Raw genomic sequence first — 17625 nt, 5'->3', positions numbered from 1 at the left:
CTGTTTTTCAATACATGCTACAAAAGGTTTCTGAAGTCCAGATCCTCACCAAGTCTACCTAACAGAGATCAGGACCTGATCTGGACTCCAAAGGCAAGGTGCTGAGATCATTTAAGCAACTTCCCATCACAATAATTATATGCTGATCAAGAAATTAAACTATGGTATTGAAAAGACACTGAGGTGCCCAAGAGAATCCAGAGAAGGGCAACTGAGCTGGTGAAAGGTCTGGAGAGTAAATCTTACAAGGAGTGGCTAACGTAGCTGGGGGTGACGAGCCTGGAGAAAAGGGGGCTCAGAAGAGCTGTGACTACCTGAAAGGAGGCTATAGACAGGTGGGTGTCAGCCACCTCCCCCAAGTAACAAGTGACAGGAAAAGAGGAAATTGCCTCAAGTTGCACCAGAGCGCATTTAAATTGAATATTAAGAAAAATTTTACATTGAAAGGGTTGTCAAGAATTGGAACAGGCTACCATGGAAGTGGTGGAGCTACCATTCCTGGTGGTATTAAAGACATGTAGGCTGGGCACTAAAGGATATGGTTTAGTGGCTGTCTTGGCAGGGCTGGGTTACAGATTGGACTTGATGATCTTGTAGGTCTTTTCCAGCCTAAATAATTCTGTGATCTCCCCAATGGCTTGACAGGACTAAACTGATCCAAGAAGATCTGATCCAAGAAGATTTTCCTGCAGAAAGCAACCATACCCTGCACTGCATCAGAAGCACCGTAGCCAGCAGGTGAAGGGAGGCAATCCTCCCACTCTACACTGCTCTCATGAGACCCCACCTGGACTGCTCCAGCTTCGGGGCCCCCAACACAAGGTAGATGTCGTGGCTCTCTTCTGGACCCATTTGAAACTGAGCACAGGGCTGAAGTACTTCTCCTATGAGGACAGGCTGAGGGAGTTGGGTTTGTTCAGCCTAAAGAGGTGGCTTCACACTGACCTTACAGCACCTTCCAGTACTGAAAGGGGGCTTTCAAGAAGTCTGGAGAGGGACTTTTCACAAGGGGATGCAGTGATAGGACAAGAGGGAATAGCTTCAAGCTGAAGAAAGGTAGATTTAAAGTAGGTATTAGGAAGAAATTCATTACTGTGAGGGTGGTGAGGCACTGGCACAGGCTGCACAGAGAAGCTGCGGGTGCCCCATCTGTGCCAGTGTTCAAGACTAGGTTGGACAGAGCCCTGAGCAATCCGGTCTAGTGGAAAGCATTCTTGCTCATGGCAGGAGACTGAAGTAGGTCTCTTCCAACACAAACCTCCCAGTGATTCCATGATCTTCCTTGTACTCCATCAATATCCATAACTACTATATCAATGATGCTCTAAAGATGGGGCTCTTCAAAGTATTCTGATGTAACCACAAACAACACTAAAAGTAAGTTCAAAAAATGGTTAGGGACAACAGAACAAGCCTTGCACTCTTAAGGAGATGGATGGGTGTACATCAAAACTCCTTACTGGGTAGTTCTAGAGCTGTAGTAATCTCATCTCACTGCAATGCAGACAGCTGTAAAAATACACACAATGTGAAAAACAAATCAATGGCAGCCTTGCAGGAAGGAAGAAAGTATACATGACTGCTGTATCACAATCTGGAGAATTTTCTTCAAGCAATTCTAACATGGATGACATTATGTGCTCTATTACTCCGATTCTAATGAGGAAAGGAAAGCAAAACATTTGCAGCAGTTCAGATGGAATATCCTTCCCTGGCTACTACCACTTTCTAGACTTAAGATTAACCTGTTGACACACAAGTGTGGTGGTAGGCCTGTGTTCACGACATCCACTGTTTTGTTTCAGGAGAAAGATGATAAGAGATCTTGATAAGCTCAAGATCCAGACCAAAGACACTTTATGCATTTCTCTACAGCTTTAAGAAGTATATGGCATTTGAAAGGAAATGGGGAAGCTATATCAGTATTTGCCTTTTTCTGCTGTTAACATCTATCCATTAATACTGAAACTGACCTCCATGTGAACTAACTGAAAGCTAAGTATAAAGCATTTATGCCATCAACATCCTTGACCACAAAAAAAAAGTATAAACCCAGAGAATTTTCTTGTTTTTTAAACTCTGTGGATTTCACTTTATGGGAGAACATAAAAAAGAATTGACAACATTTAAAGGGTAAGAGAGTACAAGAAACACAGTCCAAGATTTTCAGAACACTTCAATTTAACAGTTCTGGGCTTCTCAATCCAAGACTTTGCCAGAAAAATTTAACAGAGGTAATTCAAAGAACAGGCTAGTAATCCTTCCAAATTTTCCTAATTCAAACAGCTGTATGTAGGAAAGTCTGTCATGGTTTAAGCCCAAAACCACGCTTTCATGCAGACCTGTGACAAATACCACGTTGCCAGAATGCATGTTTCAAGCGTTGGTGTGTGCCTGCGTTCCATATGTGCCAAGGCTGATTCCAAGCAGCAGCCAAGCAGCCACAGAGCTGCTTGCTGCTTTCCCACCCTCCCCTCCCTCAGTAGCAAGGAGAGTGAAGTAGAGAAGAAGCACAGGAAAGTTTATGGGTCAGGACAAAGGCAGAAGTTAAAAAGCAGGGAGGTGACAAAAGGGGAATCACTCACTGCCTTCCACAAGCAAACCAATGCCCAGCCAGTCTCTGAGCAGCAGGCACCCTGGAAGGGAACTCCCCTCTGCCCTTCTTCCTCTACTTCCAGTTTTAATGGCTAAACGTAACACTGTATGATGGGGACTATCCCCCAGACCAATGCTGGGCAGCTGTCCCAGCTCTGGGGGGGGTCTCTTGCCCACCCCATTCCTACTCATTAGAGAGAGGTGGGGGAAGACGAAACCTTGGTATTGTGCAAATATTGTTCAGCAACAACCAAAACACTGGTGTGTTATCAAGACTGTTTTAGCCACAGATGCAAAACACAGCACTGTAAAGGCTGCTTTCAAGAAATTTAACTCCATCCCAGTAAAAGGTAAAAAAAGAAATGAATAACCAGTTGATGTCGAAGTAACACGTCTGACATCTTCCTAGCTAGTTTTTCACCATGTACCCTGAACACTGACAAGTTAATAACAAAGGTTGTAATACAAACAGCTCCAATTTATACTTATTTTGGATAAAACAAACCCCAAATTATATTGTAATGTCATGTAATGTATTAAATATATATATATATTTGTTTTTTTTGTTATTATTTTTTTTCTGGTTACTTCAGAAAGCCAAGATCATCAATGTACACAGGGGGATGAACATTACATACATTCACTCCATACCACTGGGGGAGGTGGGGAGGGGGAGGAATTCCCCTAAAGATTTGTTTTGGTATTTCAAGGGTTGGCAGAAACACGCTTCAAAAGATTTAATTAAAAGATAGATAGTTGATTTATAATCATATACAGTGCACACAAACCAACCCAAAGATATCATTAAAGGAAGACCTCGAAGTCTACAAAGAGTCTCAATGGCAAACACAGAAATGGGATGAAAGAAGAATGAAGTAAGAGACATTATGACTGTCAAAATCAATTCCAGTGACTGTCTTCACGGGAATGAATTCAGAAAAAAAAAAAAATAAAAATTCAGAAATACAACCAAGTACCCAAATCAGGAAACATTGAAAAAAATTAGAAAACCTAGTTTGGAAAAAAAAAAAAAAAAGCACATGGAAAAAATACTTCACAAGAAAGATAAACCAAATATTCCCATTCAATCCTACCAAACACCTGCAATTCAGTGACATTATAAGGTCAGGCATTCAACAAAACAAACATTTCTGCCTTTCACACAACACTTCATGTCTTGTACTTTGCTGCTTAAAATACAAGAGACTAACAGATCCACAGGAATTAAAAAGTATTCCGAAGTGTGGATATCCCAAGTATACAAAGGTTAAAAAACAAAGATCCATTAAAACAGAGGAAAATAAGACAAAACATCCTCTGCAGCCTGACTATGCCAAATTCAACCATTACAAGGGTTTTTGCACTGCAGTAAGTAACAAACCACTGATGTGGCCACTGACAAACTGGAAATTTCTATTTACTTCAAATACATTGAAAATTTGTTCATCATTTCAAACAAGAATATGTATATTCCAGGTCTTTAGTTTCCTTTAGTTCAAACTATATGCTGCTATCAACGAAAAAGGTGTGATGAGCAGGATGCATCTAGCCTATGTGATCAAATAAATGAGCCCCTACTTCAGCAAAGCACACACACCTCTCACACACAAAGATCACAGACTGCAGCCAATAATCGAGGTGTGCTTTGGTATTGAATAGCTCATGTAAGTCATCCCTAAGAAAAAGAATTTTAAACAGAATTGGAAGACACTGTGCATCAACGCATCAGGAGGATGCAGTGTATAAAATCTGAGCCACGGTGAAAAACTTAGATCTCTGTGCATGCTTAAAATTACCTTGCCTGTATTTCACAATTTTATATATAGATATATATATATAGACATATATTTAACATCGACTATCTCTGTTAAGCAATGTTAACTGTTCTACTGACCCAACTACATGGCTGCCAATTATCAGTCATTTATTTTAGACCTACTGACCAGGAGAGAGCCAAAGTGCTTCACTCGAGTATTATATATTGTATTAATTAAAATAATTAATTTTGTATTAAAAACGAACAATTCAAACACAGCAAAGAAATTTTGTCTTCAAGTATTTCTTCTTAAAAAGCCATTTTTTCTCACAACAGCTAATCTTACAGTCATAATACTTCTTGGCTTTTAGCTGAAATTCACATGAGGTTTTTCAAAGCAAAACGAATGAGGAATGACAATGCAGACAATTAAGAAGAGCAAGGACCATGCACCAAGGTTTCAGAGCTCATTTTTATTTAAAAAAATACAGTTCTTTCACTCTACAGAATAATCTATTACATTTAAAATGCTTTTTTATTTATAAAGTCACGCAAAACACCAATTGAAAGGAAATCACTATTTTTTGAATGCATTTGTGAGAAATTGTCCAATCTACTAACATTTTTTGCCATTGTATGGATGCAGGTACATGTATGTATCATGCAGCATTCTACTGAAATGGAGGTCTGCTTCCCTGCAGCTCAAGGAACAAGGCCTAGCTTTATTTCTATCTAAAAAATACACATTTCTGTCATATCATTCAACTGCTTGGTGGTCTTCCTGCAATAAGCTACACAAATAACTACCGAATCAAAAGCAGGATTCTAGAGAGTACTCAGAAACGTTTATAGAGTTGTTTATCATTACATGTTTGATCAATTTCTTTAAATCTATGCTGCTCATTCATCATTTCCCACAATTCACAACAATTTTCAAGTGTTTATGCATATCCAGAGCATACTGACTAGTATACAGCACTACCCTACTCTTGAGTTCTAAGGCCTGTAGGAAATACAGCAAGGAAGTATGGCACTGAAGAAAATGGGAGAAGAGGGGGAAGAGTGCCATTAAAAGCACATATTCCCTCCATGCCCAGATCTCAAAGCACTCATGTAGATGTTAATTGATTTCCACAGATTTCATTCCTGCTGAAATTAGCCACATACTGTATGTATGTACAAGAAAACAGCCTTGACTGTAACCACCTACTGCAGTAACAATGCACAACAGACTGCTAGAAAAATCCTGTAAAACACCATTAGTCCTCTTAGACATAAAAGAGACTTTTTTAAATTAAATGTACATTGCACGACATTTTGGCTATATCTACGATAACACTGGATTATTTATTTAGAAGAAAATCGGTTTAGACGTCGAAATTACTGTAAGTGTCCAATGTAACACTTTTCAATGATAGATTATCTTGCAACAAAATTCAACATGGGATTCAATTAAGCCAATCTTATGCCAAAATACTCAAAAGAACCTCGTCAGCACACAAAACACAGGACGTTCTATTTTGCTCGTGAATACATTTACTAACCCGAGAGCTCCTTTTCTTCAGGAGGATGACCAAGACGACAAACCTTGACGCCAGCTTCAGTCCAGACGAGTCCAAAGCGGCCTGATGGCGTCCACGAGACAGCAAGCACCAAAAGCCTCCTTTCCTCGGGCATCCAGCCCACGCACGCACGGGTGCCGCGGAAGGGAGGCCTCCCCGGGCCGCCCGCCGCCCGAGCGCGGGGCCGGGGCGCGGAGCCGCGGGCGATGCGCGCCGGGGCAGGCGCTGCGCGGGCCGCGCAACCTCCGCCCGCCGCGCAGTGCCGCCGCCGGCCCGCAGGGGGCAGCACCGCCCCCGCCCCGCGGCCCCGCGCGGGCAGACGGGGAGGGCGGCGGGAGCCGCGGGCCCGGGGCCTTACCTGGCTCGGGGCGCGACGAGCGGGATGAAGGAAGGGCTCCTTCCCTCGGCGCTGACCCCGCCGGCCGCTCCCGTTGTCTCCGGACACGGGAGGAACGCAGCGCCGCCCCGCGTCCTGCGCGGCCGCTGCCGCCCCGCCCTGCGGCGCTCACCCCGGCAGGGAGGGCGAGCGAGCCCCCCGCCGCCGGCCCGGCCCGGCCCCCGCCCGCCTGGCGGCGGAACTGACCTCAGCGCGCCCCGCCCGCCGCGCGTAGAGCTCTACCGAGCGGCGCACCTGCCCGGGGCCGCGCCGCCCGCTGCTGCCCGCTGCTGCCCGCTGCTGCCCGCCGGCCGGGCCTCGGCGCTGCCACAGCAGGCCAAAGGATGCGCTGCTGCTCCCAAGAACCGCTCCACGTCCCTTCCCGTGCCGTTGTGTTCTACTGGGGAATGGTGTGATGGGCACGCGTTTCACGGGCATCGCTCAGTAAAGTACTACAATGACGCGGTTGTGTATGTTCATATCCTTCCTGTGAAATCCAGATGTCTTTTGAAATAAAGTTTCCTCAGCAAAATTTGAAGGGAGAAAAAGAGGACTTAACTGACTGACTGCATATTGCCCTACAAAGTACCCTTGTCACTTGTTACTGCAGTATCACATCACTGCACTTCAAAAGCAAACCATATCTAACACAGGGCCCGAAGTCTTGCCAGATGAGGTCTTTGAAATTAAGCTTTTTCGTACATGTCTTCAAAGTTGAACTCTGCGTTGCTGTGACACATTTTCTGATCTGTTCTCTACTGGAATGATTTGACAGTGCTTTATCTTGTCTAGGCATGGACATACATGCTCAGGGATCTTGGATTTTGGGATAGGCTCTTCAGGTCACAAAGAAAGAAAAGGGAAAACTTTACACCGGGAAGTCTGGGGGGAAAGAGCCCTGTCAATGATAATTTTTTTAGTTCCAAAACGAGATCTTGCCTTCAAGAGTCTGTTACATCTTTTGATTAGCAGTGTAAGAAGGCACTCTCAATGGCAGTTCAGAACACTCTAGTTTACTGAATACCTTTAAACTTGTGAAGAAAGTTTTCTAGCTGCTGGAGCTTGATGGAATTTCTAAAAGGCTTTTGACAAAGACTGTCAAAGAGCCTATGAATAGCCAGTTAAAGGTGGAGTGAGCGTGTGGTCCTTGTTGCATAGAGATGACGTGTGCACTGCTCTATCAGTCTCTTCTTGGACCTGCTCAACATACAAGTGACTTGAAAAGGGAGCTGGGCACTCAGGTGACAACCTTCCGATCATACCAAGCTATTGAGGGACCTGAGGACAAAAACCCACTAAAGATCTGTGGAAGAACGTTATATGAATATATAGTCAATATGACAGTGAAAGAGCAGATTAGATTTTGGATAGATAAAGGTGCTGCACAGTGACAAAAAACATCCTGACTTCAAATTAAAAATTATCAACTCTAAGCTGACTAGTACTGTACAGGAGCAAAATCTTGGCCTTAGAAAAAGTTTCTGTGAAAATCTCACTGCAGCGCTTAATCGAGTTGATAAAAATAAGCCTTATGCTGAAATTCAAAAGAGAACAGAGAACAAAGCAGTTTAATGCTGCTGTGTAAATTCATGATTTAACACATTTTAAAAGCTCTTTGAGTTTCTAAGTTCCCTCAGCTCAGAAGATAGAATAGTAGTGGAAAAGGTTCAGTGAAAGGTGAAAAGGATGATCAAAGGTACTTTGCTCTCAACTTTCATGAAAGGAACAGTTAAGGAAGTTTATATCTGAAAAGGAAAAAAAAAAAAAGATTATTGATATAACAAAGGGCTAAAAATCATGAGTGATCATTGTAATTGTGAGCAGTTACAGTTGGAAGTTGTGTGTGTGGATCCCATGAAAGCCACCACAATTTACTAATTAATGGCTGGTGTCAGCTATTCTGCAAAGATGGTTAATGTAGTGTTATGAAAGTTTACTTCCCTAACTGTTAAATCAGTCAGTCTTTGACACATGAACATGTATTCACTTAGTTACTATGTATTAGTTCACATAATACAGTGAAATGGAACGAGATAGTGGAATTTTACTGGAGACTTTGAGTTTGTTCATACCCAAGTAAAACAAACTAAAGGACAGTCCAGCCCTGAAAATAAGGACTTTGCTTCCTGGAAGCATAGAACTGTCCATGAAAGATAAAGGACAGCCATGGACAGCCCAGATAAAGCCAGAATTCTAATCCCTCTAATATGTCATTGAAACTCTTCCAGTGTTATCTGTCAAAACTGACCCCAGGGTAATCTGGATCAATAGACAAGCAGCAAGAATACTGCAGAAATAGTTGCCTGGCATAATTTTACAGTAATTAGAAAACAGTAGTGTGGGTTTTAGTTATTAGTCAAATCATGTTGTACTAGAGTGGTTGAAGGGTAAAAGAACCCTGTGTAAAACCACATTCAGGGTGACCCAATTTGGCTGGGATACCTCATGCACATGAATAAATATTTACTCTTGTAATTGTATACCTTGTTTCCTGTTCTCTCTTGGTCAGCACCAAAAGAGGAAATTTTCATAAAAGTGAACTACACTTAGCAGATCGAGTTTTTTTTCAAAACCAGAAAAATTAGGAACACTCCTAAAACACAAGATTATATAATATTTTACACAATAATCCAAGAAATAGTTTGCTACCCAACAGGTTTTCCCACCTTAGCTATCTGTATCTGAGAAAGTCCACGTATACTTTCGTATCAGTAAAATGGAATCAGTTATCTGATACTCAGCACTGATTAAGCACTTTTATCTCTCTATCTTAGATATTTGTAGCTAGCCAGCTCTGAGTTAGAATAGCAATTTCTTCTAGCAAATGCAAATAGATTATTCAGTATTTAAATAAGGCCAAATGAAGCAATGTCATCCAAAAAAAGCTTTTGTTATGGAATGCTTGAGAGACAATCTGCATCTTCCTCAATGTTTTACCGCTACATAAATGCAGTCCGTCCCCTGCATTTTCTAACTTGGCATTCAAAGCGACTCGATTTCCCTTCGTGTCACATGAACGCTCTCTCTTCTTTGCAGACTCAAGTGGGACCCGATCTGATCAGATCATAGAGCCTCTTTCTCACTTAGGCTCCAGCCCTGAACTGACTTAGAACACCAAACAGGGAGTAATTCCCTGCAGTTTCCACCTTATCTGTCCCCTTTGGTTTGCCATTTGCAAGCCATCTTTGGTGACCTCTGAATTCCCAGCTCTTGCCTGGTCTTCCGTTCCTTCTTGGTTTGTCCTGTGCTTCAGCCCCCCACAGTGCTGGCTGGGCATTCGTGAGCCTTCTGGCTGAGGCTCCCAAAGGGATGGCAGCTGGTAATGCCAAGGCTTGTTACCCAAGTAGGAAACGCTGGTAGCAGCGCTGCTAATTGGCAAACAGAATCAGCATGCAAACAAGAAGCCTCTTTAACTTCCTGCATCCTTTGCAGTATTGCTGTCCATGAAATTGGTCCTGTCACCAGGAATTCACCATGGCTTCTCAGTTGCCACTGCTTGTCCTGTTGCCATCCTGCATTCCTTTCCATCCTCTAACAAAATTATCTGATATGAAGTGCTGATTGTTGCTTGTGGATCCGTGAGAACCACAGGTAGACAGAATAATGTAATCACAGAATGGTGTGACTGGGAGGGACCACAGTGGGCCGTTTGGTCCAACTTCTGTGCTCAAGCCGGGCCATCCCAGAGGACATGGCACAAGATTGTGTCCAGATGATTCTTGAAAATCTCCAATGATGGAGACTCCACAACCTCTCTGTGAAATCTGTTCTGGTGCTCAGTCACCTGCACAGTAAAGAAGTTATTCCTCAATATTCAGGTGCAATTTCCTGTGCATTAATTTCTCTCCATTGCCTCTTGTCCTATTGCTTGGCACCAGTGGGGAGAGCCTGGCTCCATTCTCTTCATGAAGACTCCCTTCAGATACTTACAGATGTTGGTGAGGTCTTGTCAGTTGTGTCTTCTTGAGGCTGAACAAGCCCACCTCCTTCAGCTTTGAAGCTCAACTACAAAACTGTCAAACAGCTGTGTTTAGAGAAGGTTCACAAAAAAAGAAAATAACAAGGGCAAGTAAATGAGCTACAAGGCAAATCAGGTGCTCTAGGTGATTCTCTTTGAACAGTTTTGCTTTGTGTGTTACTAAATTCACAAGCCCTTTTGTCACTGAAAATCAGACTCTAAGACTATTTTTAGTACTAGATTGCAGGCATTACTTTAGTACAGCACTGCTTGCATGCCACATCTTTCCCTGAACATGCATAACCACTTTCAAAGCTTTTCACTGTTTGCACATTTTAGCAAACAAAGAAATTAATGTTCATTTGCTATAATTTATATAATTCTATTCATTAATTATTATTCTATCCTCTACTGGTTGTTGATTGATTTGTTTCTTCTCATGCTAATTAGCCCATATTTTCAGTCTTTTTATTACCTTTTTTCAAGGTAGAGAGGGTTTCAGTACAATTGCTGAATTGTCTTTGTTAGTTTCATCTTTATCTCAGGGCTCTGCAAAATGTCCTTGTGGTTCATCAATTCTGCATTCCTAGTGCCCAGTTTCAGCAATATATCTCTCACTCAGGTCTGGTTCACTGAAGCATCTCAAGGTTGATTACAGTTGTTTGAGTGAAAGTTAAAGTTTCAGTAATTTTCCCAAGCTGTGTTCCCACTAGAGCAGCTTGTGGCAAAGCCTGTTGTGTGAATCAATGCATAGAGGTAACCAGGGTGACCACCAAGTCCCAGTTGAAGTGCAGTGCATTTATTTCATTCATTACCTCACTGACAACAGCAGGTGGCAGAGACACAGGTTCTGTCAGGCTTAGTTCATCCTAGGAAATAGAGGCACATGAGGACACAGGCTCTGTCAGACACAATGCAGCCTAGCAGACCATGAGGATGGGCAGGAGCTCACTGCCTGCCCCTGGATATCAAAGGACTTCAGACATGCACAGTTTATCCCAAGGTGAGTTTATCCCATAATCTCTCCCTCTCCCAGCAGGAGGGTCATGTATGTGTGTGTTATCCCTACACAGGACCACTGCTTCCTCAAAACAGGTAGAGGATAAACAACACCAGGCATAATAAATGGAGTTTTCACATCCTTAGCAGAACTAGTCCCTCCTCACTAAATCTTCCAGTTTTAACCCCTTCCTCCCAGCACTTGCTATATGCTGGCTACAGTGGCACGTGACAGAGTGGAAAATGAGACTTCTTATGGTTCATTAAAACATTTATTATAAAAGTCAATTAAAACAGTTACTTGGAAAAGTTACTAGGAAAGTTGTATAATTTCCAACACTCCTACCATAAAAATAAAAAAATAACCAAAACAATGTGCTGGAAAACCAGCAGTGATAACTCAAGTTGAAAATGAGGAGGGGCACTTTTTTGAGACAAACAAGATTTCTCTCCGAGCCATTGCAGTACCTTTACGTAACAGCTTCTCCTGTCTCCTTTCAGGATGCTGATGAAACTATAGCCAAGTGGATATGGGTTTTTTTCACTCTATAGGCAGCAATAATGCAATAGTACAGTCTAGTAAACTCAGGAAATGCAGTTTGTACAAATGTTGGTGGAACATTTGGCTTTCAGGGTAAAAATATACTACTTTGTAAGCATTCAGAGCACTTAAAAAAGAGAAATACATTCTCTGTTTTCCAAAACGTGCATACAATGACAGTAATAAGGATTTAAAACAGCAAGAGCAGAAGTTTCAGTTCTGAGTTTCCCAGCCCTACATATTGCAGGCTTGAACTTAGAAGGACTTTGAAAAACAGCTGGGTTGTTGCTTCGCGTTTCTGTGGCTGTTCTCGATGCTGTTTGATACGTCCCCTCTTGCAGTGGCTGAGCAAAGTGCGTATAACACATGACGTATTCTCTAGGCTTCTGTAGATACAGGCTGCTGCCGGTGAGCAGATCTCTTCCCCCTGCCGCTTTTCCGGGCCGGAGGGCGTTACGGCCATGGCGGAGGGCGCGGAGGAGGATTCACACGCCACGGCCGTTCCGCATCCCGGCTCGCGGATCTCTGCTGCCCCCCAGCGGCCGCCGCCCCGCCTGCAGGGAACCTCGCTCGGAGCCCCGCGGAGGACAGCGCACACGCCTCTCGCGTTTTTCCGTCATCTCTGGCCGCCGCATTTCTAGCATTTCCACCTACGTCCCCGTTCGTCGGTGACCGCAGCGGCAGGGTCTGTTCTCCGCCCCAAAGCACACACAAAGCCTCGCCCCGTGTTCCGGAGCTACGTGGCAGCGCCTCTGCCGCCTCTCGCCGGGCAAAGCGCGGCTGGGCGGCTGCTGGCAGCAGCGCCCTGCTGCTCTTGGTGGGTCCTCCAGCAAGCATTAGAGTCTTACGGGAAACACTCCCATCTAGACCTCAGCTCATTTATCAAATTGTTTCATTCGGGAATACATTAAGCATAAGGGTGAAGGCTGTGGGCTGTGCAATAACATGTCTCGATTCTTTGGGAACTCAGGTCAGCAGATGAAAGTCAAGGTGGAGAAGAGAAGAGCCGGCTGAGAATGTGGTCAGGGCAGAAACTGGAACGAGGTTCTGAACTGCTGGAGCCTGGAACTCCTGCAATGGCTTTTCAACAGACAGGCTGTGAGCAATCATCAATTTGGGCATAGCTTGGGCACTTTTCTGAAGAGCAGCAAGCAATGATTACCTGCAAGAAAGAGACCAAAGATGAGCTGGGGCCCTCCTGGCACCGTGTTCCCTGCTGGTGGCTGGGCTAAGAAAAGCCCCAGGGTAAGGGCCCGGGGACTGCAGCCATCAGCCAGCACATCTCCAGTGGCAGCCCCCAGGAAGAAAGTGGTGAGCATTCCAGGGTATCTTACAGCTGCCTAGAAAGAGAATGGGCAGGAAAGATGAAGTGAGCAAAAGCAAAAATTAATATTCAATCAGTTAGATTAAAAATGCACCCAGTTACAAGTCTACAGTTCTCTCTCATCACTTATTTTTGTGGCTCACATCTATTCCTTAAAAAAATATTTGAAACAACCTAGGGATAGAATACCATTCTTCATCAGGCAGTAAAATATATTCATAGTAAAGATGTGTCCTGTAAACTAATACAGCAGGAGAAATCTGAAATAGAGTCTTGCATTTTACACAAAATTTAGAAAAATAGTGCTTATCCAGATACCAGTAATAAGTCATAATACTCTTTTTAGGCCTTTCAGATTTCATTGCATTAGATTACTCTAGGTGTTGCAACTATTACAAGAGGGTTTTTTTTTCAGATAAATAAACTGATAAACAACGATAACTACACATTCTGTGGTTTTTTTAATTTTGCCATCTATGAGGAAATTAGAGACAAGCAGATTATCCCTCTTAAATCTGTACATAGTTAAACCCTGTTAAAGCCATAGAGGTTTTAAATGACATTCCTTTATTTAAAAGAATTTTATTGTGTGAGTTTTTCTAAAAGTATCTTAGTTTCACATAAAAAAAATATTCAGGAATGATGCAAATCCAAACTGCTTAATGAGTACCTTTTTATTTAGAATGATGAGGGAAGGCAAAATAGGATTTGGGGCCATTTTTGGTTTTGTTTTTCTCCAGTAACTCAGAAATCCAAGACATCATTATCACTTGTATTTTACTTTTGTATCTATGAATTTTAATTCCTGAAGAAGTAAAGGTGAAGAATTAGTAGAAGGAAATGGTCATTATCAGGGTTCTAGAATTAGTAAATATGTGTTTCAGTCAAGCCTGAGAACAGCATTTTCTTTTGGCTGCTCAACATCACAAAGCACTGGAGCTGCTGTCAGCGCAGAGCACCATGAATGGCCTGAGATGTGCTTTATGAAATATGAGATTTCAGTGCAACCCTGAGACATGATGTGGTATCAAAACTGCCTAATTTTGGATCAAAATCATATTTAAGGGGCATATTTTAATTTCTTAATTGATATTCTTTAATTCATCTTAGAAACAGATGAGAAGATTAAATTTTTTTGTAGCTTACAGGCTGGCTAAAAAATGGCTTACATACATTTTTTCCTGAGCCTGTAGATGCTGTAAAGTGTTTCTAACATCTAATAGTTAAGGGTGCCAATGCTGTATCTGTGCAATTTAAGAGGACAGTGAAGTTTTTAGGGCAGTCTTCCAGCAAGCCTGTTACTATAGAAGTTATTTCCCAATTTATTATTTGAAGTAAAATAACCTGAATTTTAGAAAACACTGCAGAATCTCAAATTTTCCATACTTAAGACATCTGTTTTTTAAGTTTCCCTCTGCTCTGGCGGCTTTGACATGAAATGCATTTTACATACCACTTCAATGAGTCACAAGTGTTTATTGAACTCTCTTTGTGGTTGTAGTGGGTTTAGCATTGGCTTAAATCACCAGTGCATCTACTAGAATTATTTACTCATTTCCTGCTGTGAGATATGAATTAGGAGGAGAGCAAAGAAGGCTCAAAACTTAAAAGGTATCAAGAAAACTGTATTAACAGAACTAAAAGAATAATAAGAATCAGAATAAAACCTTCAGAACACTTCTCCTCCCCTCTCCACAACTACTTTTCTTTCCCAACTGACAACAAAACCTGGGATTTTTGATCAGTTGCCACCTTTACAATAGTCTTTCATCAGTTCTTGTAGGGAGAAGAGTTTCTCTCACCATGCCATGGAGACTTCTCCACAAGAAACTGTTCTCCTGTGGCTTCAATGTCACAGCAAATCAGCCACCCAGGAAAATCTGTTCCCAGTGGGAAAATTCCTCCCATGCCTTGCAGCTTTCCCAAAGCTGCTTTCATAAACCATGTCAACTAATGGGGTAGTATTTTAAGAATGAGCTGTTCTAGCATAAAAAACCCAAAAGTTCTCTTATCTCTGGGAACAGAGGCTTTTCTTCTTCTATCCCTGGGGCAAAGTTTCTCATCTCTCTCTGTTCAAGCTTCTCATTGGATTATAGCTTTTCAGCATCTGCACGCTCCAGCACAAATGCCCTCTTCTCATGGACTGTGGGTAGATGCTGCATCCCCCCATGCACTTCATGAATTACAGGGAAAAAACAAAGTCTAATATATCAAAAATATATCTTCACCAAAGCCTTACAAAGAGAATTTCGGCCCAAGACCAAGTCATCTCCTCAATCCTGTCGTAACTAGAATTTGACTACTTCTTTACTCAGTGTCCCATGTTGTTTTCCTTATGTGTCTTCACCCTTTCCTTTTCCTGATTCGAGAGAGAATTGGTGTTTGTAAGTTCATTTGTTCTCAAGCTTTATCACAGTTTTATAGAGTTCTGCAGCACTGAAAGGTGGATCTCTCCCAGGCTGTGCATCGGGAAGATCGCTCACCGTGCCTCTCACTGCTGCTCCTGCGGTGTCTGCCGACACCATGCGAGCCGTGCCGGCCGCCGGCTCCACTCTGAGCTTTTCTTCACACAGAGCACTGGAAACAAGAAAAGCTGTTGCTGCCACTTTTTCCTTCTCTGCACAGCATGGCTGGCTAAAAGCGGATAAACAAAGTTCTGGGATAAACAAGGGCTGCATGCCACTGTCCCTGTTGTGCTGATTCCAGCCGCGCAGTTCTGGCCATGTGGCCGCTCCCTGTACGAGATGGCAGCGGCCACTCCAGGCCGCTCCTGGCCTCAGGGCCATCCCCAGCACTGACTGCAGGGCCACTCCTGGTGTTGGTCCTGGCCACATGGCTGTTCCCAGTGTGATGGAGCCCCTGGCTGGCATGGCCTGGCGGCACCACTGAAAAAAGGACCAGAGGGCTCTGCTGGGAAGGGGCCTGGCCCCACTGGGAGAGGGCCCGGTGGGCTCCCCGGTGAGGGGCTCAGCCCGCTCACCACCCCTCAGGGGCTGAAAATCTCGGCCTGGCTGCACAGGCCACATGGGGCTGGTCCAACCAGCACACAATTCCCTCTTCAAAAGGCAGAAGCCAAGAGAGAGATTTCCTGGCCTTGCCCAACTACAAAATGTGAATCTCATAAAGGAAGACCTAGCTTCTATGTGGTTCAAAAGGTTGTCAATTCTCAGAGCCAGCCAGCTATTAGCTTTTGCTAGGCACAGGGGAAGCTCTTAGCAGCCCCTACCAGAAAAATCATTTCCATGGGTGGCTTCTTCCCTTCTCACCAAATGTCAATTAATGCAAAATTAATTAATTAATATCAATTAATGTAAATCCAGCACAGTGGTGGACTACCATTTCATTACTGTTTGGAGAGTCTCATTGCTCTTTTACATCAATCACTCACTCTCTCCAGTCTAATATTAAGGAGCGAAGAGGTAATGTTTCATATTTGTACAATCACAAAAGAAATATTACCAAATTCCTTGTCTTCTGACATAGTTATAAGCATAGTGAGAGGAAACATTGCATCACATTACCAAACAGCTCCAAAATAGAGCCTCAAAAACCTTGGGTGCTCACATATCTGAAAAACAACTTTGTAAGCATCAGGTAAAACAGACTGAACGCTATAAACCTTGCATTATCATCTGTGCTAAATACAATCTAATAAATAGTCACACTTGTTCCCAATACACTACATATATAGATATTTTTATTTTACATGTAGCCAGATGAGAAGGATGATAATAAATTACTTGAGGTGAGGCTAAAAAATAAGTCTCTTTACTATAACCACTTTCAACCCCACATACCTAAAGTTAGTCTCTTCTCTTGGGAGCTTTAAACCTCTTTAGTTCTATACACAATTTCAAAAGGCCAGAGATACCTGGTGATCTGTGGGAGCTTACGCAAGTAATTGGGGAAGTCTCTTAGGCTTCACAATTTAGGAGCCTGTGACTGGTTTGATGGCATCAGTCTGGACAGTCCAGAGAACAGCTCTGGAGAAGAACTGTGTTGGGAGAAGAACTGTGCTGGCAGAATATTTGACACCTGGGAGCTTCTGTTTAAGGACTGATTCACCTCATTTCTTTTGCAGCTTTTACAATCTCCATTGGAAGGAAATAGATACAGACAGCTTATGCTGGGGAAAAACTTACATATATGTATTCTGAATTTTTTATTTTTTTTACACGTGTTCAGTCTTGTAATCACCATTGGAAAAAAAGGTGCACTGTTGTAGAAAGGATTTCTATTTTTAAATAAAAGTTTATTTTAAAAAAATTAATTTATTTGGAACAGATAATGGATGCAGGTAATCTTTGAATACACCTAATGAGCTTATTTGGTTTTTTGAAGTCAATTTTGTGTCTCAGCAGGCATCCTTAGTGATATTTTTAGTTACAGTAAATAATTTCATAAAATAATGAGGTTTTCAACAGGGAATTTAGTCAAGTTAGAATTCCAAGACTAGAATACATTTCCCAGGAACTGCAGATTGTTGTTTTTTTCAAGAGAATAGAGCATCTCCA

General features: G+C 42.6%; 1 protein-coding gene and 1 long non-coding RNA gene across 5 annotated transcripts in view; both read right to left on the bottom strand.

The window, feature by feature from the left end:
- ZNF518B (zinc finger protein 518B) overlaps nucleotides 1–7175 on the bottom strand; it is a 65767-nt gene extending 58592 nt beyond the window's left edge. For 3 of the 4 annotated variants that reach the window (XR_015286799.1, XR_015286800.1, XM_086888883.1), the window contains exon 1: nucleotides 6272–7175. The gene's annotated coding sequence lies outside the window, so the exon portion shown is untranslated. Of the gene's footprint in view, nucleotides 1–5895; nucleotides 6158–6271 lie in introns of those variants that run through there. The other variant, XM_023925497.2, reaches the window with a different exon arrangement.
- Nucleotides 7176–9030: 1855 nt separating this feature from the next.
- LOC147652934 (uncharacterized) lies at nucleotides 9031–16289 on the bottom strand. The gene is made up of 2 exons (XR_015287108.1): nucleotides 15595–16289; nucleotides 9031–12949 (listed from the first exon to the last, which is right to left on the bottom strand). It is a non-coding gene; the product is annotated as an uncharacterized LOC147652934 (long non-coding RNA).
- Between the last annotated feature and the right edge of the window lie 1336 nt (nucleotides 16290–17625).

This window comes from Cyanistes caeruleus, chromosome 5 (genome assembly GCF_971803275.1).
Source record: "Cyanistes caeruleus chromosome 5, bCyaCae1.hap1.1, whole genome shotgun sequence".
Taxonomy (NCBI): Eukaryota; Metazoa; Chordata; class Aves; order Passeriformes; family Paridae; genus Cyanistes; species Cyanistes caeruleus.
This window is presented reverse-complemented; position numbering and strand designations above follow the sequence as displayed.